Raw genomic sequence first — 25,578 nt, forward strand, 5'->3', positions numbered from 1 at the left:
CTGTTAAAAGTCTCCTTGGGTCAGAAGGATGAAATAAGTTTGTAAAGTCCACAGGGTCATGAGTTGGGAAGGCTGAAAGCATTACCCATGTCTCAGAGATAATTGCCTCTAAGCTCTGACGGACGACCCAAAGAAATGAATCTCAAAATGGCAGCATTTCTGGTTTCCTTCATCCATTTATTCAACAAGTATTTTCTAGGTCACATGACATGCAGACACAGTAATAATAAACAGAACCGGTAAGATTCTTGCATTTACAGAGCTTACTTTCTTAGCAAGGGCTTTCACAATTTCAGGTCGAGAGAGACTCAGGGAATAAAAGAGCCTTCAAATCATACTACACAGGCTTCCTGACACCCAGAAATGGATCCTCTTTCTAATACTGGGAGTGCCTTTGCATAAAAAGTCATTGTCCTCACACTGCTTCATGATCTGACTACTGAATACTCCAACAGAGAAGTCCACAGGTAGACTTTTACTTTCCCAACAGACCATAACAAATGAGGTGAATAGGGCATCTTAACGCTGTTGAAAAGGGAGATTTCTTGGGAGCAAATTGTTCTCCCAGCCCTCACTTTACACTACATGTATATGAGCACGGCAGCTCTGTTGGATACTTTTCCACGTGGGAAATGACAGGCAAAACTTGCGTATGTGTCACACGGGGTGGCTAAATGGTGGCACAGGCAGAGGACAGTGCTGGGAACTCCTGATCAGGGAGGTCAGGCTGTTTTGGTTCCTCTGCTTCTCCCAGGAGTTATAGGTTTAAACATATGACTCCCACGGTGTCTTTATGGACGAGAATTGAATGATCACATTCGTGCGTTCCTGGCAGCGACATTAGCAACAACCGGAAGACTCATCCCAGCAAACAGGGAGGATCCATTTCAAGTTCCACGAGCGACTGAAGCTTGGCACTCTCTGACAAATGTATTCCAGCTGGTTTCAACCCACACGAGACACGAGTGTGTGTGTGTGTGTGTGTGTGTGTGTGTGTGTGTGTGCGTGCATGCATGTTGACGTGTCCACATGTTAAAGAAAATGCGCCCAGTAAGCGGGAGATCTAGCTCCCAGGGAGAGGGAGCCATTAAATGTCAGAGAAGATTGTAACTCCAGGCAGTCCAAGGAAATGAGGTAGGTAGTTGGCCTTTGCAGGAGGGAATTTAGAAGATTATCAGAACACCTAATTGGAAGAGATTTTGTTAAGCAACTCCTGCCAACTTGCCTGCAGATAATGGTTAAGCTGTGGGGCCCTGCTCTAGACCACGAGGGAAGCAGGCAGCCATGGCCTCCTCTCGGCATGACGCACCCTTCAAGTTAGCAGAATCTAAGTAAACAACTGATTTCACTCATCTTGGAGGCCTCCCCCTGGTGCCTAATAAGTACAGTCTTCCTCTCAGCATTCGCCTCTTCTCCATGGCTCCCTTATGAAATGTGAGGCTAGCTGCAGAGTTGGAAGGACAAAGGAACTGAGTAAGTGTAATTTATTATCCAGGATTGTTTTCAACCTTTTTCCAATTATACACATTTTTCTTTTGGCTTTGGCAGACCTGGGTTTATGAGGCTGTTCTTCTGATCACTAATGGGCTGAAAAAAATGGGCCCCAAGTATTCCTTGAAGGATGTGTTATGGCCTTTAGTAATTTGCCATGGCTATAGCTCTGTTGAATATGGTTAATTAAATGAGAAAACGAATACTGACTCCTGCTTCTCCCCTACTGCCTGCCTCCTGCCCCCCATGTACACCAAGCCTTAATATGAGATCATTTCATTTAAAGAGCAGAAAGCTGTCAGACCAATAGAGGTGGAAACCCAGACTGGGTGGGAGTGCTCTCCTGGGGATTGATCTATTTGTTCTCACCTGATGGGGCGAAAATTGACTTAGGGAAGACAGAGGCCTCCACTTTCAGATTGTGGACAAAAAGCAATGAGCAGAGGGACAGGGACCCTAGTTTCTGGCCTGGGTTGTGTGTTTATTTGATGTGTAACTTTGAACACGTCACTTTGCTCTCTGTGTTTCAGCTTTTTTGATTTGTAAAAGGTGAGGGGTACTGATACCTGCCTTTTGGCTTTTGGAATGGTTGTGGATCGGAGACTCATTTCTTTATCCTACCCACTTGCTGGTGGGCATTCTTCAGACTGTAGGGTTTGTACCTCATTCTTTCCATGTCACCCCTTGATGACGGCACCCCTTCTCATAGCTTTAGATCTGACATCTATGTGGGTGACCACAAAATCGATATTAACAGCTTCGACTTCTGCCCCAAGTTCCAGTCTTATAGAGCTGGACACTTTCTAGGCGACTGTTTTTTGCTTTATCAAATTTACTCCTCTTTTACCAGAACTCACCGAGGCCACACTTCAGTCTCTATATGAGAACCACACACATGGCATAATAGAGTATAGGCTTTGGGTTCTAATCTAGTGCTTCTAACTTTGCGACTTGGGTGAGCCACCTAATGCACACCAAGTTTGGGATGGTGATAATCAGGCTACTGTATATGGAGAAGTCTTGGCAGATTGGCTATTATTTCATAGACATTCAAGAAATAATATTATTCTTTCTATTCTGGAACTTTTTTGGAATTCCTATAACCCTCACAGTATCCTTTATGTCTATTACACAAACTTTTCAAAAAAAGGACAAAGAAGTCTTCAAAAACTTGACCTCACAGTAATGTTCTAGACCTTGAGTCTTGTTTCCCCATTGAGTTCCACTATTGATTTGGAGATAAGTTCTTCTGGTGACAAGAAGCACTTTAAATTATCCTAAATCTGGGATGTGTGGGTGGCTCAGTCGGTTAAGTGTCCCACTTCAGCTCAAGTCATGATCTTGTGGTCTGTGGGTTCGAGCCCTGCATCAGGCTCTATGCTGACAGGAGCCTGGAGCCTGCTTCAATTCTGTGCCTCCCTCTCTCTCTGCCACTTCCCCACTCACTCTCTTTTTCTCAAAAATAAATGAACACTAAATTATCCTAAATCTATCTGTAAGAATGCAACAAAGTCTTCTTAAGCACAGAAGAATCCTGATAATGTTGTGACAAAATGCTAGTATTAGCGTTCAAAAGATTCACCATTCACATAAAAATAGATGGCCACTTATAAAATAAATAAGTGCTGGGGATATCATGTACAGCGTCGTGACCATAGTTAAAAATAATGTATTGCTTATTTGAAATGTCCTAAGAAAGTAGAAGTTCTCATCACAAGAAAAACATGTTTTGAACTACGTATGGTGACAGCTGTCAACTAGGTTTATCATGTGATCATTTTGCAATATACACAAATGGCCAATCATTACATCGTACACTAGAAGCTGATCAAATATAGCTAATTTGCTAATATAGCTAATATAGCACTAGGAACTAATATAATTTAGTTAATATAGTTTCAGCTAATATAATAATAAATATATAGAGAGAAAGCAATCAAAAATACCAAGTCCAAATTGTGGAAAACAGTGCAGTGCAGAAGGTTTCTTCTTCTCATCAGACTTGGGTCATTTTCTTATTAATTTTAAAGTGTTTTGGTATTGGTGGTTTAAAAGCACAGTTTATCAGGACACAGCTTATATCCAGCCTTTCTTTCAAAGCTTCCTCAGACCTTTTAAAGTAAGGGTCTGTCCTCAGAGGCTGCACTTATACTTTTGGCCACAAGGTGTAATGAAAACACACAACAGCAACAATAACCTAAGGACCCCGGAGGAAGTAAGTCAAGCAAATCAAAACACAGAGACAAGTGGAGCTGGTCTGGAAAGCCAACAGTTGCTCAAGTGTGGTAAGTAACCTTCCTTCCTTCCTTTCCTTCCTTCCTTCCTTCCTTCCTTCCTTCCTTCCTTCCTTCCCTCCTTCCTTCCTTCCTTCCTTCCCTCCTTGCAGAGAGAAAGAGAGAGAGAGAGAGAGAGCCCATGAAAGTTGGGGAGGGTCAGAGGAAGAGGGAGAAAATCATAAGCAGGCTCCACACTCAGAACAGATCCCAATGTGGGGCTCAATCCCAAAACCCCAGGATCACCACCTGAGCCAAATCGGATGCTCAATAGACTGAACCGCTCAGGCGCCCAGATGGTAACATTTCTAATTCTCGCCTGTGCTCCCTGCAGCTGGCTGGGAACCAATACCTGTCCAGGCGTCATCTATCTTTGTCACTGTTGTGGTCAACATTGTCATTGTGTCGTGGGTTTAGAGCACTTCCATTTGCAGAAACTCCATGCTTCCACAGTGACTGTGAAGTGAGGGTGGACATATTTCTTTGGAAATCAGTTCTGCTGTCTATTGTTTATGCAGTGTCATAATAGCAATGTAAATACTGAGCTTAGTGAACTGATGAGAGATAGTGATATCATAAGCTTTGAAATATCTCTATGGAGGATACAGAAGACATAAATTACTCCATTTTATACACCTAAGAAGACTATGAAAGACCAGTTATGTATTTTTTACTCACAATAAAAATGAGCCTGATGTGGCCTCCTCAAGTTGTGCCTTGCCACTGGGATCAACTTGGGGGAAGGGGGAGTCTTAATTTCCCTATGAGGAAGAATCCGCAGAACATGCACACACACACACACACACACACACACACACACTTGCACTAAATTCCCAGCTTAGATGTGATGGCTTAAAAGAAGAATTGATGGAATAAAACAGATCCTCAGTTTGTGGTAAATATCTTCCTTCTCTAAGAGATGAAAGAACTTTTAACACTGGAAAGTTCTAACTTCAGAAAGTCTTCTGAGGTCCAGTGGGCATGAGAGCAATTCGGCATAGGGTAAATAGGCTAGGACTTCTACGCCAAGAGAAAAAGACTAGCATTTACAGAAGCTTCCATAGAGATTCTCTGATGACTAGTCTAATTTTGCTAATCTCTCTTTGTGTTAATAACAACAAAAAGATCTATGGAAATATGTACTGGAAATCTCCTGCTTCTCTGTCTTTCACATGGATCCCATTGCCAGTACTTTCTTACATTCTGGAAGGAAATGTTCAAAGAGTGGCTGGATATTGTACAAGCGACTCAAGCATTATGAGAGTCATTGGGTTCAATAAACTTGAAGGTCCTTGTCCACACTAAGACGCTGTGATTCTATAATTTCTTCTTTCATTCAGCTGTGGTGACAGCAATTGTGCTTCCACATTCTAGAATGTCATTCCTTTTGCACCATGATGAGTGGGAAATTTGTGTATATATGTGTGTGTAGTGTGTGGGCCATTCTGGAGAAAAATAACTAATTTTTACATACATTAGAAACTAACTGATTGATAAATTTCTATTGGCATTAATGCATGCAACTCCATAGGACACTGTGTTAAACTAATGCTGTCAACATCACCCAAAACCCATGTGTCCAATTCAAGGTGACCAGCATCATTTTGTAACTAGAAAAATAAAAACTAAATGCAAGAGTCAAAGGCAAAGGTTATATGAGGACCCAGATCTCTCTGGTAATTGTGTTCCACAATTTTCTCAGTAAACTCTCATTTCTTCACGTACATACACCTGATCTGTTGACAAAGGTCATTCAGGGCCAAAATTCCAAATTGCACAGGTTGGTCATCATGATGGCAGGTGGTAGGCCACGACCAGTTAGGTATTAACTCCATTTCAAAGGAAAGTAGTCTTGAGTATATTTCAGTGTTATTTATATTTTGTCCACAAGATGGTAGCGTACCCTTTCCATTTAATGTAAAGCTGGCCTGTGATCCCAATTTCCCGTAAAGTAGAGAATAGTTTGTGTTGAACCAAGGTCAGCCACTCTGGATATCATTTAGGGTTTTCTTTTTGTGTGTGTGTGTGTGTGATGAATTGTTGATTTGGAGTATATGAACTCTGCCATAACAAGGTGGGGATTCATCTGAAATAAAGAAAGCCCAGAAATGCATCACATTCCAGCTTCTTAAAGGGAATTTGAGAAGTGGGAATACTTTGGACATCTAAAAACCACACACCAAGAATCAGATACTGACATTTTTCAAAAACACTACCTTAGTACATCATGCAGAAGACATTCAGGATGTCAACTTCAATTAATCTTGGGTGAAATTCTGCACAGTAACCAAGTTCCTGCCATGAAACTAGTTCAAGAGGGCTATAGGTAGTTTTCCCCTCAAATCCAGGGGGAAAGTTAGACCTTAGATGCTATGAAATTTCCGTGAGCTAAATAAGAGGGCGGCATCAGCAAATTGGCATGTTCTTCTGCTGTGTGCTTCCTTCCCTCATCTGGCCTCCATGCCAGAAGGAACGAGACACAGATGGGAAAAACATCTGCCTCCTCTCTGCCTCCATTGACCAGAGGGCCTTCTTTAAGGTTCAGGTCTCAGACTCACATCATCTTTTTGTTTGAACTCTTTTTAAAATGAGGAGCTCAAGTGGGATTTCCTTTCATCTTACTATATTATTTTCAAATTAAATTAGGTCTAATGCTGTGTATCAGAACCACAAAAGCAAAGCTCCAGGGTGTCTCAGTCACTTCCCATTCTGTTGTCCAGAACAGCTGAGCCCCCCACCTAAGAAGAGAAGGAGACGAGCCAGGAGCAGAAGTTGAGACAATATAATGGCAGAGGAGCAGGAGAGAAAAGGCTGCTGTTGCAACTGTATGGTTGTCTTTCCAATGGGCCACAGAACCAAGTCAAGATTCCTTGGCCTTCAACAGCGTGGACCCGTCTTAGCTATCTTTTTTATACCCCCCCCCCAACCCTCCAACAGGCATCCTCTGATCCAACCCAGAGGGGCCACCTCACTGTGTCTTTGATTCTCACTGTCTTCATTCTTATACCTTGTCTTTCATAGTCTTTTTGGCTCCAGAAACTCTGTCCTGAATCAGAAAACCCATGTCTCCAGCTTGCACGGGAGGAGGGTCTGTACATCAAACTTTTTCTAAGAAGCAAAGCAAAGGGTGAAAGTGGTGATTTTTTTCCCCAGGAGATAAAAAAGCATAAAATGATGATTAAGAGAGAGAAAAGAGTAAGGCAATAGAAATAAGCAAATTTCAAGGCTATGTTGTGATTGAGTAACTTCCGTTCTCCATAACTGGATATCTTGTCTTCTAGATTAACCACTTTCATCATTACATCTGCTTAATTATAGGCAAATTCAAGGTGACCTAATGGAATTTTCTGCTCTAATTACTCTTGGTAGTTTTTTTTTTTTTACTATAAATAATAAATTATATATTATGGAATAAATATTAGCAAGAAGAGTTCACTTCAATAATGCCCTACTTGGAAACTTCTGGAAACCCAAGCCTACTCTTGTGGAGGATTGTAAGCATCTGTTTATTCCAGAGTGGAGTTGGGTTGCTGCAGAAATGTATACAAAGATGGAAAAACTATGGTGATAGAGAGGAAGCAAAGAGAGAAGACCAGAGCAAGAAGGGCTCCCAGTGACCATCAGTGGCTCATTGAATTGACTAGAAGGAAACTGTGGTGCTGTGCCATTCCCTGAATTCTCTGCATTTGCATTTTTGTATTTGAGTAATAGTAGGATTGTTTTCCTCCTAGAAATGCTCTGTGTCTACTTGTCTTTCTAGATAGTGTAAAGCAAAACAGGTTATAGAAACCTGTTCTATATAGTTCCTCAGAGAAGAATTAAGTGTTTTGAAGAGTTCTGTAGTATTTTGAAGCACTCATCTTTCATGCTTACTTGCCCTATCTATCTATTTAACCTATCTATCATATATCTATCTATCCATCCATCTATCTATCTGTCATCTATCTAATCTATCTATCTGGATTTACTACACATATTGTCATATGAACTTCCTCTTCATTTAGCTGAAGCTGTCTGGAGATGGTGAATGGCATTGTTACCTCCTTGCCCAGGGAGAAAGGAAAACATAGGCTGGACCATACTTATTGAGGAGGAACTTTAGCCCTGGGTGGTTGAGAAGGCCATGCCTTCTGACACTGAGAAACTGAGATTCCAGCTGACTGAATGAGCTTCAGTCACCCAAGCTGGAAAAAGCAGGAGGAAAAAGCAGACAAGCAACATTTCTGTGAGCTATTACTCAGCTTTCTCATACTGTGGCCTCTTTCCCATTGGAAATAGAGTCTTGGTTTTATGCTCAAAAGGACAACATGTGCTTGGCCTCACAATCACCTATGAAGGCAAGTATCAGTTGACCTAAGTTCACGCAGAGATTTATGTGTGGGAAAGTGCTGTGGGTACTGCTTGAAGCCTACACTTAAGATTCGCAGATGTTCTACATGTAGTATTCTTCTGTGTGGTGGAAATTAAGAAAATGTTCGGCTCCTAATTCAGAGTCTAAGTGGAGTCACCCAGCAGGAGGTATGACCTAAAGAGATCCCACGGACATGGGAGGTGGGCCAGTGCCTGGACTGAATCACTTGTGTGAGGGAATGACAGCACGATTAATAAGGCTGTTTGTGCTACACAGAAGGTGGGACAGATTCTAAATCGTTTTATATTATGATTAGGTGCCTTTATTTCCTCCCTCACCCCAAATTTTATCTTTTTCAATAAAATATAATTTGTCCTCCATAGTACTTAAGATGAGGCATGCAAACGGGTAACCAACAGGTTCCCATCTGTCTGTATTCCCTCCCCTCCCCTGGGGCGCTGTGCTGAGCTGGGAAAGGGAATCAGCAGAGAAAATCTCAGGTGGGTTTAGTAGGCTTTTCACACTCAGTCAGAAACAGAGGACTTTAGTGCCAAGAAGAATGAAGCACCATGACCTGCCATGAGCCCCATCCTTTAATTCCAAGCTTAGTTCAAATCAGTGTTAACTAAGCACCAATTCTATGTCCTGACCACCATGAACTTGGTGTTTGTGCCTCCCCAGAATTCCTACGTTGAGATCCCAGTCTCAATGTGATGGTATTTGGAGCTGGGGCCTTTGGGAGATAGTCAGGTTTAGAGGAAGTCATGAGGGTAAAGCCTCCCATGACAGGATTAGTGCCATTATAAGAAGAGAAAGAGACCAGAGCTCTCTCTCTTTCTGCCACCTGAGGACACAGCAAGAAAGTGGCTGTCTGAAAACCAGGCAGAGGGCTCTCATCAGACACCAAATCTACCAGAGCCTTGATCTTGGACTTCCAACTTCTACCACTGTCAGAAATAAGCGTTTGTTATTTAAGGTGTCCAGTCTATGGTACTTTTGTTACAGCAGCCTGATCAGACTCAAACAGGGACTGTACTAAAAAGCAATAATCAAACGATAAACTCATTTCTTTATTCATTCTGCAAACACTCTGTGACTGCCTACTGTATGCTAGGCACCGTGATGAGCACTGGGAAGACAATGTGGAGACCAATAGATGTAGGGGCTATGCTTTTCATGAGACTTTCCATCTGGTAGGCAGTAGAGATACTACATTAAAAGTAATTTTAGCATTTTAAGAAGTCATATCATACCACTCTCTCACACAATTTCTGAATCAGATGAGAGAGAGAGATGAGCAGCCAGGTAGAAGTCACAGTGCTGGCTTTATGAATGACAAAACTGTCTGAGCATGTGGCTTCCTTAGTCATGTAGCTTTCTAATATTCCCCTGAACTGAATTTTCTCTACAAAACTGCAGGCTTTCTTCACAGTAGACGGAAAGTCCCTGAAGGAAGACAGAGCCAAAAATCATCCAGGTTTCCTGCCAATAACATCGGCTGCAATCTATGGCCACCTTTACCTTCTCCTATCTTCCCAGCAACTAACCCAGAGTAGCCCTATCAGTTGGTTAGTCTCCTCCACTGAGGAAGAGAGCTACACTCATGGCTAAGCCCAGTGGTTAAGGGTACAAAACGTTGGGAGGGGATATGAGACCAAGATTATCACTCTAATGGAGATCTCTCCACATAACAAGCCGAAAAGTGAGGGCTAAAAATATTCCTTACACTTATGATGAGTCCTTCAGACAGGAAAGCCCAGGGTGTTATGGGGGAGCACAACATGGGGACCTAACTTATTCCAGGGGTGGGCTGTGTGAGCAAGGCACGGTTCCTATTCTCAGGTAATTTGCAATTTCATTAATGGGGAGAGAAGATCATCATAAAACAATGAGGATAAATTATATACTGCCACCATAAGTTAGACACACAAGAAACACTGAGGGAGTAACAAATTGATATTTGCTAACCATGTTTAGCCTTTACCATCTACCTCTTACCCCTGTGCTCACTGGTATTAGAGATAATGCCATGCAGAGACAGTCTCTCTGTTTTTGAAATAGGAGACTAAATCAGGGCACCTGGGTGACTTAGTCGGTTAAGTGTCTGACTCTTGATTACGGCTCAGGTCATGAACTCATTGTTCATGAGTTCAAGCCCCAGGTAGGGCTCTGTGCTGACAGCTCAGAGCCTGGAACCTGCTTCAGATTCAAAAAATGAGAATAAATCAATTATAAACTAGAGACTCCAATTATATTAGGGACAAATTTCAAGTCTGGGTGTTTGGGGTTTTTTGTTTGTTTTGTATTTTGCTATTAGATATGTGGATTGTCTAAGAAACTACGAAATCAATTGAGCTTTATGATGCCATGTAAACAAAATCCTAAATCCACCACAAAGTGAAAACACATCTGAAAATACTTTCAAAAATCTGTTTTTTATTATGAAATTAGTGCATATTGGTTAAGTATTTTAGAAAATCCAGAAAAGTCCCACCATCCACGGCTGTCACTTTGATGTAGTACTTCCTTTGCTTTTATTAATTTTTTTTTCTTCTGCAGAGTATTTATTTTGTTTTCTTAGTGGTTTTGTTTTGTATGTGTAACCAACCAGCTCTCAATTATCTGCAGTAGATCAGCTAATTTGTAGATTGACTCTCCTTCCATCTAAGACAAATAATCTGTGGGAAAATATTAAAACTATCACTACTCAGCAAAACCCCAAAAACCAAAAAACAAAGCAAACAAACAAACAAAGAAACAAAACTCACACTTTATTCCACAGATATCTAATGAATACCTATTCTGTGCCAAGCACATAACCACGGAGCACTCAGCTGGCGCACGTGGAGGTGACCGCAATACAGAGAACGCCCCATCTCCTCCTTCACCGACCAGCAAAGGAGCCACTTCAGAGCAGAAGCCCCTTTGCCCCCACACCCCGCCCTGCACCGGTCAGTGGCCCAACAAAGAAAACACTTGAGAGGCTCTGACTTTTATAAGCTTAAGGTTAGAAATGGAAGGATTAGGTAAAAAAGAAGAAAGAGGTAACACGCCTCCATCCCACTCCAGTATCTGAAGAAAGGCAAAGCGGAGATAACAATCTCATTATTTCATTAGTTAACCTCTTGATCATTCCCCCACCCCCCCACAAGTAATTAATAGGACATGATTCTTACTTTATTTAATAATTTTTAGCAGTTTTAGCATGTAGGATGGTAACTGGATTCCTAAATACAGAATGGGGTTTTAATCAAATAAACGTACACTCAGTCCATTTCCTATATTCTGTGGCTGGTATAGTTTCAACCATGATTTGAATGCTCTCTATCAGTTGCTTTCCTAAAGCCCCACAAATAACTTGTATTGGAAGTTGGCTACAGTTGCAATTGTTGACACAGACTTTCTTTTCTCAAAATAACTTAGTATTACTGTAACCAGGTAAGACGCTAAGATCTCTTCCTAAATAATTTTAAAAATAATGTTACCATTATTTCTGACTCCAAAGTAATACAATCTCATTAAAGATAATTTTGGAAAATACAGATATAGTGATGTATCTGGGGAGGTGGAAGTTTATTTTGTTAAATCTCCATCTTTTCTCAAATGAAATGTTGATATTTGGAGGCTGAAGATTAATGCAGAGGGAAGAAAACATGTACAAGCAGTCCAAGGACTTTTAGGGTAAAGAGAAGATCAAGACCTCAACCCCCTTTCCCAGGGTTATGGTAATTTATCAGGGTGGCCCAGGGAGGGTCCATACTTGCCCCAGAGGCAGAGAAGTAGCCCAGGAAAATGGGGATTCCAGATAAAGGGGATTGTGGGTGCTGACATCTCACCAACCAATGAGATTTTTGCATTCTGGATGACTGTTATGATCATTTTGTTAAAATTTCCCCCCTTCCTCCAAAACTCTCTGAACTTTAATCTGATTTATATTAATTCTATACATTGATTTGTAAAGCAGCATTCCCCCCCCCACAGTATTTACTCTATAACCGTACCCCCCTCCAGAACATAAGCTCTGAATTTATTCAAATCTTCTACTATGCCCCAAGTATGTTTGCAGTTCTCTTTGTATAAATCCTTCTTAGTTCAGAACTTATATATATATATATATTTACATTATATATATATGTATGTGTGTATAACATATATATAATATTATATCTCTATCTCTATATATAATATTGATATAATGTCCTATATGTATAAGGATATATGGATAGTACACCAACATACATATGGATATTATACCAACATATATTTATTTATATGTTCATATATTTTATATATAACAATTGATGTATTTTTCACTATATTTTCAGATTATTTCATATTGAAAGGAATTTTGTTTATTTCTACTGTATATACCTTTTAAACCAACAGTTGTTTTTCAATTGACTTTTTGTGATTTGTAGGTAAGGTATCACGTCATCTCGTACGGCTGTGATCTTTATCATTTGGCCATTTGTTTTCTTTCCTCTCCCTCATCCGCAGCCAGGAGTGCCTGAGGAATATCACACATATGGGGGTGTGGGGGAGAGGCTGTGCTAGCTTGTATTTTGCCCTCAGCCTGCCTCAACCTTCCGCATCATAAATACTACTAGATCAAAGTGGAATTATAAAAAAGTAGAATTAAATTGATTGGTCTTTTATCTTTATATATATTAGTTATATATGTATTATTTATAAATGTGTAAGTAATGGATTAGAAATTATCATTTATAATTAACTTAATTAATTTGTGATTAAATTTGTGCTTGATTGTCTTCCTGCCTCCACACAGTTGCTTGGAGTACTGGCAGCCATCTTGAGGGGGTAACCGTCAGGCTTGCTGAGAGGAAAACTAAAAAGATACTGGGTCCTTGAATGATATTTTGGGCTGCCTTCCAGCTCACTGAACTGCCTATCACCATGCTTCTTTTACCTGCCAGGAAGATAAACCTTATCTTATTTAGGTCATCACTATTTTGGGTTTTCTGTTTTGGGTAGCCAAACAAATCCCTACCTAATCAGTGGATAATTGTTTTTATTGTCACATTCTTTGTCATATATATATATATATATATATATATATATATATATAATATATATGTGTGTGTATGTATAAGGTTCACAAGTATACATTATACAATTATACAATTCCAGGGCTAAAATACCAAAGTAGCTACCCACTTCGGCCTAAGCCTGAGGCTCTTTAGCTAAGGTTCTAGTTCCCTCTGGCACACTGTTTCTTTCGCTTCTCAAAGTCAGTTTTCAGGAAGAGGGCCAAAGGTAATTGTAGTAAATGTGAAAAGGACGGAGAGAAGAGAGTTAATCTTTCCACTCCTACTTACATTTGCATTTTAATAGGAACAATGTTTTTAAACAAAGGGATTAGAATTTTTCTCCTTTTAAGTCTTCTTGGAGAGTTTGTGAGGAGTTCCTAGATGGGGCCAGGATCCTCTCTGGTCCCCTCTCCTTACACCTTCCTCATTTCTTACTGAATTCATATCCTATAGACATCTATCAATAATGCAGACAGCTAAAGGTGAATCCTGGTAAGCCATTTGCTAGATACGTTGTTAGGGCAAAGTCTTTAGCCCATCTCCGAACTTCACTCTGATCCTCTGTAAAATTAGTAAGGTCTAAATTAAGTAACATATAAGATGTTATAGCTGGCCCCTGATGTTAGCTCTTCATCATTCACGACAAGCATTTATTTTCCAGAAATGAATTGAGTGATTCCAATATCTACCCTGCAGCCAAAATAAAACTGTGTCTACCATCATTAATTCGTTCTCCCACCTGCACGTACCAACACTTTGCGACATACCTTCCTTTAACGACCGTGAGAAACATAAAGTGCTCAATGTTTGGGACACTAGGCATGACTTAAAAAAAGGCTCACAGTCTTGGAGTAAGTTTTTATATCTGTTTACTTGGAATTTAGTGGGCCTTTGGAACAATGTGCTGAAGAGTTTTTCTAGGCCAAGAAAGTTCTAAGTGTTTTTGGTTTGACCTCTGTTCTCTGCCTTCTGCTTCCATCAGCTTCACTAGAAAGCACAAACTGGAGTGCAGTTAATTTTCACAGCTTCTGGCCAGTGCTTATCAGGAATTCACCTAGGTCAGTTCTCCTGGCCCAGGATGGAGGGCTTCTTACCTTTGTTGTTCAGGAACTGCATTACTTGTGTTTTTGCCCAAGGGGCTGGCTACCTGCTGCTGAATTCCTTACAATGCTTTGCTTGAGGGAACTCAACCCCCAGAATGCAAATGCACAGTGATAACCACTTTCACCACCATCCTACGGTCGCCTGTCTTGCTTTCTGGAAGGAACCCTCTGCAAAATGATATTGAAAGGTATATCAGAGGTGCAATGGTGTCTTCACTCTGGCTGCTGTAACGAATACCGTAGCTCAGGAGACTTAAAAACATTCATTTCTCAGAGTTTTCTGGAGGCTGGAAGTCCAAGATCAAAGTGCCAGAGTGTATGTATTCCTTGTACCCTAACTTGGTGAACAATAAAGAGAGGAAGTGAACCCACTCTTCTCCCTTTACTAAGAGCGCCAATCCGACCGTGGGGGTTCTACCCGCATGACCTGTTTCCCAAAAGCCCACTTCCAAATACCATCATGTAAGGGCTTTGCCAGATAAATTCTGGGAGGACATATTCAGTCCATAGCAGATGGGGAGTAATGCTTACCTAATTGAAGCATGGCTATCTGGTGTTTTGATTAGTAAAGGTCTGGAGTCACTTAGCCAGAGGGTATACAGCGGGGAAGAAATGAAATACCATTCCACCTATCCCAACAGTTTGGGATTTCTTGGTCTTTTTTTTTTTTTAATTTAAAAAAAAATACTTTATTTATTTTTGAAAGAGAGAGACAGAGAAAGAGAGTGAGAGCAGGGAAGGAACAGAGAGAGAGGGAGACAGAATCCGAAGCAGGCTCCAGGCTCTGAGCTGTCAGCACAGAGCCCGATGCAGGGGCTCAAACTCACAGACTGTGAGATCATGACCTGAGCCGAAGTCGGACACTTAACCGACTGAGCCACCCAGGCGCCCCTGGGATTTCTTAGTCTTATTGGGTGACGCGTTGGTAGATCACTGATTGTTTTTTGTCAATCAGGCTCCACTGACCAGAAAACCTATAGAAAATCATCACAGATTTTGGCACTAGGTTGTTTCAGTAATCATGTTCAATGTTATGATATTTTTTCTTCCAAGCATAACACCATAGATTTTAATATTGTTTTTCCTTGTAAAAATATGCCCCCCCCCCACCATTAATGCTGTGATTTTTAAATACATTGTATAAGGTGCCATTGTGTTTTTAAAGTTGAAAGAGACTCCACCAGGGACTGTAGAATTATAAACCCATATAAGTAACCTCTAATAACTCACAAAATAGCATCCTATTTTATCTAATCATTTAGTTAAGCACTCAGATTTTTTATAATTTTTGCTATCACAAAGTAATCCTAAATAGTACCATATTACTTTCCCAGAGTGAGATCACTGGGTGAGAGTTAGGACTGTGTTTCAGGCTGCCAACATATGTTAAAGACAATTGATTAATCACCTTTTAAACTTATCATCTGTTATCACCTAAAGTCTTCTTGAGTTTTTACAAACTTGAGGGGAAGATGGAGTCTTTCTTGGTCAAGTTTATAATTCTCCTTTACTTAATTTAATCTCCTCAGTAGTGTCAGATTATCTCTATGTGTGTTTCTCAGATAAAGAAACTGGTTTAGAGTGGCCATCTGTCTGAGATCACAAAATAAATATGTAGCAAGTTAGAGGCAACTGAGTTAGAGTTATCTTGGGAAACCCAATCTCCCAACCTCAAATCCAGCACTCTTCTATGTGTCTAGGCCAACTTTTCCCATATTCTCATTTCACAGGTGAAGACACGAGATAATAAAGTAGTTCTAGGTCTGCAACTTTTATTAAGAACATGATACTGGGGAGCCTGAATGGCTCAGCCGGTTGAGCATCTGACTCTTGACTTCAGCTCAGGTCATGATCTCATGGTTCATGAGATGGAGTCCCATGTCGGGCTCTGGGCTGACAGTACGGAGCCTGCTTGGGATTCTCTCTCTAGAGCCCCTGGGGCAGTTTCTCTCCACCCCTCCCCGTGCCCTACCCACTTCACTTCTCCTCTTTCAGCAGAACAACCCAGAGTTTGAGTTTATCCACCATCTGAGTTTTGAGTTCAAGGAAGGGGCAATCAAGAAACCAGATTTCAATGACAAAATAATGCTGAAAAGGAGAGCATCTTTCCTTTGTACCCTGTGACAGACCAGTTGCAGCTTTCCTGATGAAATATCTGTTCTTGGAACGCTTCCTACCACAAAGACCGGCTTTCTCATCTTCTATTCCAAATTCACTTACTCTTCATGTTTATTTGACTATGGTTGGGGTAAGGGGCAGCGTCTCCAGGCATGTCTCCCCTTGTCTTTGTACTGTCTCTGTGTACTCCACACCATGCTTTTTGAAAAGCTGGATTCCTGTTGGAATGAATGGCCATCAATTCCCAACGAGTGTTCATGGTTTCCCAATCATAAAACATAATAACTTTGCTATGCAAACGTCTTTGCAAAGACATAAATTATTAGGAGGCTAATGTCACGATGACCGGATCCGCCCCTGCTGCTTTCCCCATCTTTTACATGGTTAACCGTAACAGTATCAGTTGTAAAAAAAAGTGAGTCATTCAGAAAGCCACAGTAGTTCCGATGAAGGCTACCAGATAGGGGATTCCCACGTCATAGTTAAGAGCTTGGAGGTTTTTGGTTTTTTTTTTTTTTTCCCCTCTCTCTCTCTAGGACCCACCCACCACTCGCCTAACTTACTCCTTCTGTTCCCCCCACACACCAGATGTGGCAGCTGCACTGGGCAACTTAATGAGTGATTCCCATACTTTCTGCTTACTCTCCTGACTCCTTTGATCCTACTGAGTCTTCCTCTGAAGTACCCACTGGTATCCACTGAACAAAATCTTACCTGTTGTGATGCTCAACCTAAATTTCATCTCCTCTTCTAAGGCTTCCTTAAAACTTTCATAGAAAGAACTGATCATTCCCTCCTTTATACTCTCATTCTCATGGTTCACTTGTCCACTATAGTTGGTCATGTCTTATTGGGTGGTTTTTTCCATTGGTTTTTTCCCATTGGTCAGCCTGGTCTGTAAACTCTGCTGGCAGGCACAATGATGTGTGTGTCTTTGTAGCTGGGGCACCTAGCACAGCAAACTTTTTCTGTAAAGGACCAGGCAGTAAATATTTTATGTTCCGTGGGCCATATGATCTCTGTTGCAACTACTCAATTCTACTGTTACACTGAGAAACATAAACAAATGGGTGTCATATACAATATTTTGTGACAACCTGGAAGATCAAACCGACCGATATTCATCCTTCTTTGGAACTGTGAGTCGTAAATCAGATCATCTCATCCCAAATGGGACTGATACCAAATTTATTTGGAAGTGGTATTAGGGTAACAATCATGAGACAGATGAGTTGAGGTTTGTAAGGATACCGTGAAGACCAGTAGCCACTCCTGTTTGAGTTGAAAGATGGTTGTGACCCCCTGACACCGGGTAGTAAGGGGCAAAATCCCCAAATACAGTGGATGGAAGCCATGCTGAGAAACAGCCCTCTCAGCACTCAATGACTAATGATAATGATAATGACGACAATAATATCAGCAGTACTGATTATAGCAAACAAACACTGAGGGCTTTCTATGTGTCAGGCACCGTTCTGAGCACTTCACGTGCATTCATTCGTTGAACCTCACAAGAATTCTCTGGGAAAAAAAGTATTACTTGTGTCTCCATTTTACAGATGGAACTGAGACTCAGAGAGGTTAAGTAACTTACTTGAGGTACTACAGTTGGCAAGTGGTGACGCTGGCAATCTAAAACTGACGGACAGCACACACACTCTCTGGTGCTTAAATGCAGCTCCATGGCTGAGATGGACAAGAATCGCCTGAAGCCACAGACAGCTACACACCATCCTCTGAAATGCGAGTCAGAACGCACGGAATGGAATCAAGGAATCTCTCTCTCTTTCTCATTCTCTCTCTCTCTCTCTGCCTCTCTCCTTCTCTTTCAAAGAACCACCCTATGGATTCGGATATGTAGCTGCAATGAGTGGAATGGTGGTTCCCAAAACGATGTGCCCGTGTTCTAGTCCCCCAAAACTGTGGGGATTACCTGATTTAGGAAAAGAGTTTTTTCAGAGGTATGAAGTTAAGAATTTTGGCACAAGGAGGGCCTTATATTATCACGTTGGCCCTAAACCCTATTTCAACTGTCCTTAGAAGAGGAGGAGGGAGTGTGACCACAAGGCAGAGATTGGAGCGATGCAGTCACAAGTGAAGAAATGCTGGTGAGCAGCGGAGCCTGGAAGAATCCTTAGAGCCTCCAGGAGTGGGGTCTGCCACTATCTTGATTTCAGACTTAGAGATTTCAGCACTGTGAGAGAACACGTCTCTGTTGTAAGCTACTGGGTTTGTGGCACATCATTATGGCAGCCCTGGGAAACTGACTCAGAGCCAGTCTTAGTTCCACTCCTTAATTCCTGTCCCCGTGTCTGTGGAAAGTGGGGAAGGCAGCACATACAATGGTCTCTGATTTGAAGTGTATATCAGACTGTGTAAAACAGAACCCCATCATTTCAGTGTTGTCTCTCAGCGGGTGCTGTAATGGAGTCTTCAGTAAGCCAGATACCTCTCAAGTATACCAGCTGGTTCCAGAGGATGGAAGTATGCAATAAAAGCAGCAATTTCATGGGAAGAGTCCATCTCTGCTTTTTTGGTTTTGTTTGTGTTTTGTTTTTTGCTGTGAGATGACGCTGTTTCTCAGACATCATACTACACAGGATGGCATGATGGTGGTAGGTGGGACATTCTATAAGTCCATGGTTGGTGATGGTGGGAGAAGCACTAAGGGCTAGAAAACAAATCCATATCCAGAACATATGTCTATTCCAGTGAAGGTGAATCTCTGCCCTTTTAAAGAGAGAAGTTCAGTGGAAGAAACCAAGAAGTAGGTGTGTCTACTTCTGTCTTACGAAGAAGCTGGTCAGCAGTCTCAGCCAGTGTGGCTAGGGGGCTCCAGATTGGACCCCCTTCTTTTATGTGGTATTGCTATGATGTTTGCTTCTTGTCTTAGGGTCCCTATAATAGTTTCCTATTGATTCTGTAACAATTAATACACGTTTATTGGCTTAAAAAGACAAATTTATTATTGTACATTTCTGTAAGAAGTTAAAAATGAGATCCACTGGGCTAAAAATGAGATCCATGGTTTCAACCTGTCTCCACCTTATTTCTTACTACTTTCTTTCACATACCCTTTGTCTCAATACACGGTTATCCAGTTCTGGCCCCTTTATAATTTGTCACACTGTGCTCTCTTTTGAAGACCATCCATCCCTTGGGCCCACATTGCATGTATCCCAATCCTTCATCCATCTAAATGCCCAATTTGAATGTCACAACCACCAACCCCCAGTTGAAAGGAATCTTTCACTCCTCCCAGCTGCCATTAAAATCCTCTCTAGGTCCCTGACATTACATTTCTTGAGGGCAGGAACTAGACCTTGTTTGTATCTTCGTGTCCCCCAAAGCAGGATTGACATGGATAGTTGTGCGGATTGTATGTTGTGACCCTTTTACATGGGAGGCACTTTATCAATAACTCCTAATAAATGAATGACTGAGAGTTCTTTGATGTTGGCATTATGTTCAGTTTCTAATGTAATGAACTCAGATCTTAAGATGCTGAAAAGTTTGAAGTCAGAACTTCTGGAGAAATAGAAAGAAAGACAACACTAAATAAGATGTAAATCCTTCACCAGATGATGAAGGGTCTTGACTCCCTTTTAAAAGAGATCTGATGAGAGCACACCTCCATCCTTCACACACACACACACACACACACACACACACACCACACAGTTTCTTTCTAACCTTGACTGCCGGGACCACTGTGTAGGGTCATGATAGTCATGCACTTTTTTTGTGTCTGTGACAGGCCTGAGCTTGGCCGCTTGGTTATGCCTTTCCCTACTCCACCCCATTCCCCACACCCCTGCCAGGATCCCTTTACGTGAATACAACTTACCATTCAGTTCCTGTAGCCAATACCAGGAAAGCTGCTACTAGAAATGACATCCAATGCCAACAACGTGATTTCTTTTCATGGGAACCTACCTGGCTTTGTGAAGAAAGAATTAGAATATATCTTAATAACAATAATGCTTCATTGCCAAGAAATCGGATTCTCAGTAGATGGACTGTTTTTGAGCTGGACAGCTGCCTTGAAACACAGCTTGCTTATTCAACAGAACTTTGTCCCTGGATAGGTATCACACTCAGCAGACGGGGACAACCTAGGTAGATAACAAGCCAGTGCTTTCCAAATGAAACCAGGTCCCCACCACTCTTGTTACCACTTATGTAGCCAACTGAGATGAGTAAACAAACCAAGACGTCCTGACAGGTATGGGTGTCAATTCATATCCAGATGGCCTGAGCAGTTAGTTCCCCCACCTCACTGCTCTCTTACTGACCTGAGTGCCAGAATTCAGAACACACCTGCCCAGGCAGCCAGAACCCAGGATGAGAGGCAATATTGCTTAGCATCGCAGATTAGCGGTGTTGCAGGTTACAGACTTGGGTTTGAATTCTGATCCACTGCTCACAGAAAGTTAATTTCACTTATTCACACTCTGCCATTTGGAAATGTGCAGTCATGTTATGGGAGGGACTGAGTCAAATTTTTCTTTGTACTCACAGGAGAAAGTAATGGTTATAAGTAGTGATTCTGGAGCCAGATGGGCCCAAGCTCCACCCCCAGCCCTGCCACTTATTACTTAACTTCTCTAAGCTTCAGTCTTCCTATCTGTAAAATTGGACTGCTCATAAGAGCACTGAATTCAGAGGGTCAAATACGATATTGTTATAAAATATTTGGTATAGAGTAAGTCTTCAATAAGTAATAGCTATTATTAAGGAGGAAAAAAATGACATGCAGTGTTAGCAAATTAGAACCTACATTGATTTTCTCTTTTACTTAACTAGCTGTTTTGTTGTTTTTTTAAGGTGAATATATCCCGTCTTTCTAAAAATTCTTTTTCAGCTCACATGATTTGAGTTCTTACTATGGGCTGGCCAGGTAACGCACTTAACACATGGAATCTCTTTTATCCTTACTGTGGTTATATATTGGTGAGGCAGGTATTATTATCCTCATTTCATAGTTGGGGAAATTGAGGCTCAGGGTGTCTAGTTGACTTTCCAAATTCATTAAATAGATATAGTTGAACACTGGGGTCCCAGTTCTGAAGTTTCCTTAGTCTAAGACTAATTTATGCTCTAATAGCCAAATGGGAACCAAAATATCAACTTCATCAGTGACCTAATAAAGTAGAAATTGAGATTATCTGGTAAATGTCATTGGATAACACAAAATGGGACTTTATGCTTTATTTCTAAATCCAGATCTGGGAGCCTTATAGCAAGAAGTAGGTCCCTAAGGGTGCCTGGGTGGCTCAGTTGGTTAAGTGTCTGACTTTGGTTCAAGTCATGATCTCGCAGTTCATGAGTTCAAGCTCCATGCTCTGTGCTGACAGCTCAGAGCCTGGAGCCTACTTCAGATTCTGTGTCTCCCTCTCTCTCTACCCCTCCTCTGCTCACACACTCTCTCTCTCAAAAATAAATAAGTGTTTAAAAAAACTTAAAAAAAAAGAGAGAAGTAGGTCCCTAGGTAGCCCCTAAGCCTACATAACCAGTTAGTCACAAGTCCACCTTACTTCCCAGCTGGCCACAGGAGACAGCAGCCAAAAGAGGATGGTGAAATCCCCCAGCCCCCTGTGCTGCCCACATAGAGATAAGAAACAAGGGTCAAAGGCTGGGAGTGCTTGCCACAATATCAGTAGAACATGGCATGATCAAGGACCTTTGAGAGTGACTTCATCCATTCGTAAAAACAAGATGGCCTAGCTTCTCTTCAACCATATTTGCCATTCCTCCCCAAAGGATGAGGGGGTGTATGAATAAGCAAGTGCAGAAAACTGACCAGTTCAGCCAAGACTCACCATTTCTGTGGAAACCTGTTGAAGAAGTGAGGGAAGGTGAATAAGGACACTTTCCTAACGATAATGCTTCCAAAACTCACTCCATGCCATCATATCTGCCTACTATAGGAATGTATTCTCAACAGATACACAACTTCTTTACTGCAATTTATACAGCTTTCAGTGCAGCTGTCAAAGAAAATAAAGCCTCCCATTGGCCAATCTGCCCTATGGAAATGCAGTCAGAGTCTTCAAGAGAAGGAAGGGTAAAAGTGACTTGGAAACACACACTAAATAGTGTTTTTATTCCCCTGGATTCACCAGATAGGAGCCCTGTTTTCTTAAAAATTGGGAAGCTAGATTCCTCACTGAAATTATGAGGCTTTCCGTATGGTGGCTAAAAGTATTGACATCAGTGTTAGAGAGATCTGGGTTTGAATTCTGACTCTGCTGCTTAGATGTGCAGAATCATTCTTTTTGGCTGGCCCATATCTGAAATCCCTTCCAATGTTTGGAAGATGCCCTCCCATATATAACTCTTCATGGGAGGTAAGGCCCACCTCCAGGTATGAAAGCCAGATCCCGTCTCTCCAATCTCTCTTACAACTGCACCAGGAGCAGGATGTCTAGGGTTTGTGTCATTGTCAATCTCTTTCAGCAATGTCTTACAGTTTTCAGGGAATAGATCTTTCACTTCCTTGATTAAATTTATTCCTAAGTGTTGTATTGTTTATTGCTATTTTAAATGGGATCATTTTCCTTATTTCTTATTGAGATAACTCATTGTCAGTGTATAGAAATGCAACTGACTTTTGGATGTTGATTTTTGAATCCTGAAACTATTTAATTCCTTTATTAATTCTCTCAGTTTTATAGGAGAGTCTTTAGGATTTTCTCTATATAAGATTGTGTCATCTGCAAAGACAATTTTATTACTTCCTTTCCAGTTTGGATGCTTTTTATTTCTTTTTCTTGCCTGATTACTCTGGCTAGGACTTCCAGTACTATTTTGAGTAGGAATTGTGAGAGTGGGCATTCTTGTCTTGCTCTTGATCTCAGAGGAAAAGCTTTCAGCCATCCGCCGTTGAGTAGGATGTTTGCTCTGAATTGTCACATATGGTCTTTATTATGTTGAGATAGGTTCCTTCTACATCCAAGTTGTTGAAAGCTTTTATCATGAAAGGATGTTGAATTTTGTCAAATGCTTTTTCTGATTCTATTGAGATGATCATATGGTTTTTACCTTTCATTCTATTAATGCAATGTATCCCATTTATTGATTTGTATGTGGTGAACCATCCTTGCATCCTAGGGATAAATACCCCTTGATCAAAGTATATGATCTTTTTAATGTAATATTGAACTCTGTTTGCATCAGGGATGTTGGCCTGGAGTTTTCTTTTCCTATGTTGTCCTTTTTTGGCTTTGAGATAAAGGTAAGGTGGGCCTTATAAAATGAGTTTGGGAGTGTTACCTCCCATTCAATTTTTGGAAGAGTTTGAGAAGGATTGACATTAATTTTTCTTTTAATGTTTTGTAGATCTCACCAGTGAAACCATCCAGTCCTGGGTCTTTTCTTTTGGGGAGGTTTTTGATTACTGATTCAATCTCTTTACTCATTATGGTCTGCTCAGATTTTCTATTTTTTCATGATTCAGTTTTGGTAAGTTGTATATTTGTAGGAATTTATCCATTTGCTGTAGGATGTCCAGTTTGTTGGCATATCATCAGGGAAATGCAAATCAAAACCACAATGAACTATAACCTCACACCTGTTAGAATGATTATTATCAAAAAGACAAAAAACAACAAATGCTAGTGAGGATGTGGAGAAAAGGGACCCTGTACACTATTGGTGGGGATGTAAATTAGTGCAGCCACTGTGGAAACAGTATGGAGGCTCCTCACAAAACTAAAAATAGAAACACCATGTGACCAGCAATTCCACTAGTAGGTATATTCTGAAGGAAATGAAATCACAATCTCAAAGAGATATCTGCACACCTATGCTCACTGCAGCATTAGTTACAATGGCCAAGACATGGAAATAACCTAAGTGCCTATTGGCAAATGAATGGATAAAGAATATGTGATATATATATATATATATATATATATATGAATATTATTGTATTTTGCTTAAAACATATATTTTATAGTGATGTATATAGGAATATTATTCACCATAACAAAAAGGAAATCCTGCCATTTGTGACAACATGGATGGACTTCAAGGGCATTGTTTTACATATCTCACTTATATGTAGAATCTAAAAAAACAAACTTATAGAAACAGAGAAGGGATTGGTGGATGCCAGGGGTGTTATATTAGGAGGGAGGTGGGGAGAAGAAATAAGTGAAGATGGTTAAAAGGTACAAACTTCCAGTTTTAAGGTACATAATTTCTGGGGATATAATGTATATCACGGTGACGATAGCTAACACTTTATTATATATTTGAAAGTTGCTAAGAGAGTAAATCTTAAAAGTTCTCACTACACATGCAAAAACTGTAACTGTGTGAGGTGATGGGTGTATGAACTAACATTATTGTAATCATTTTGCACTGTGTAAAAATATCAAATCGTTATTTTATACACCTTAAACTTATACTATGTTATGAAAATTATTATCTCAATCATGCTGGAAAAAATAAAATAAAATAAGTAATAAAATCTAAAATAATAATAATAAAAAGGACAAATGGTTATTTTTTAGTATCATATGGAGTGATCTTTGTGTCTTATAAGTCTTTGGGAAAGAAATTGCAAGACTTATTTCAGTACTACTGTGTTCTGAAAATATGCCTTCTACCAGTAGTTTATAAATATATACTTTTTCATTTTCAATTAACTTTTATGAAGCATTCAGATTTATACAAATATTTCCATAAAGTTAAAAATAGCATATCATTTTAACATGCTTTCTTTCTAATAAAAAGAGACAAAAAAACAGATGCTTAAATAGAGAAAAAACTCATGGTTACCAGAGGGGAGGTGGGTGGAGGAATGGGTGAAATAGATAAAAATTAAGAGTATGCTTATCTTGATGAGCACTGAGAAATGCATAAAACTGTTGAACCATTATATCGTATACCTGAAACTAATATAACACTGTATATTAATTATACTTGAGTCGAGAAATAACTAAAAAAATAAAAAATAAAATGCTTTCTTTCTGTTCCAAGCAACAGAAAACAGCAGCTTCAACACATAGGCACTGCTTCTTTCACAGATCTAGAAGCCAGGAGGAAGTCTGCCTAGGGTGATGTAGTTGCTCACCTACGCTATTGTGGATTTGACCTCTCTCTATCCTTCTGCTGCATTTCCCTTAAAGTGATGGTATCATGGTTGTTGCCTCAGGATTACAAGCAATAAAATCCATCTGTATTTC

General features: G+C 40.5%; 1 long non-coding RNA gene across 1 annotated transcript; it reads left to right on the forward strand.

Moving 5' to 3' along the window:
* Positions 1–1,365: 1,365 nt before the first annotated feature.
* LOC121040522 (uncharacterized) lies at positions 1,366–21,700 on the forward strand. Its single transcript, XR_005795343.1, has 3 exons — positions 1,366–1,473; positions 3,592–3,776; positions 18,785–21,700. It is a non-coding gene; the product is annotated as an uncharacterized LOC121040522 (long non-coding RNA).
* Positions 21,701–25,578: the final 3,878 nt, after the last annotated feature.

This window comes from Herpailurus yagouaroundi, unplaced genomic scaffold, assembly GCF_014898765.1.
Source record: "Herpailurus yagouaroundi ecotype Mexico unplaced genomic scaffold, PumYag 182, whole genome shotgun sequence".
Taxonomy (NCBI): domain Eukaryota; kingdom Metazoa; phylum Chordata; class Mammalia; order Carnivora; family Felidae; genus Herpailurus; species Herpailurus yagouaroundi.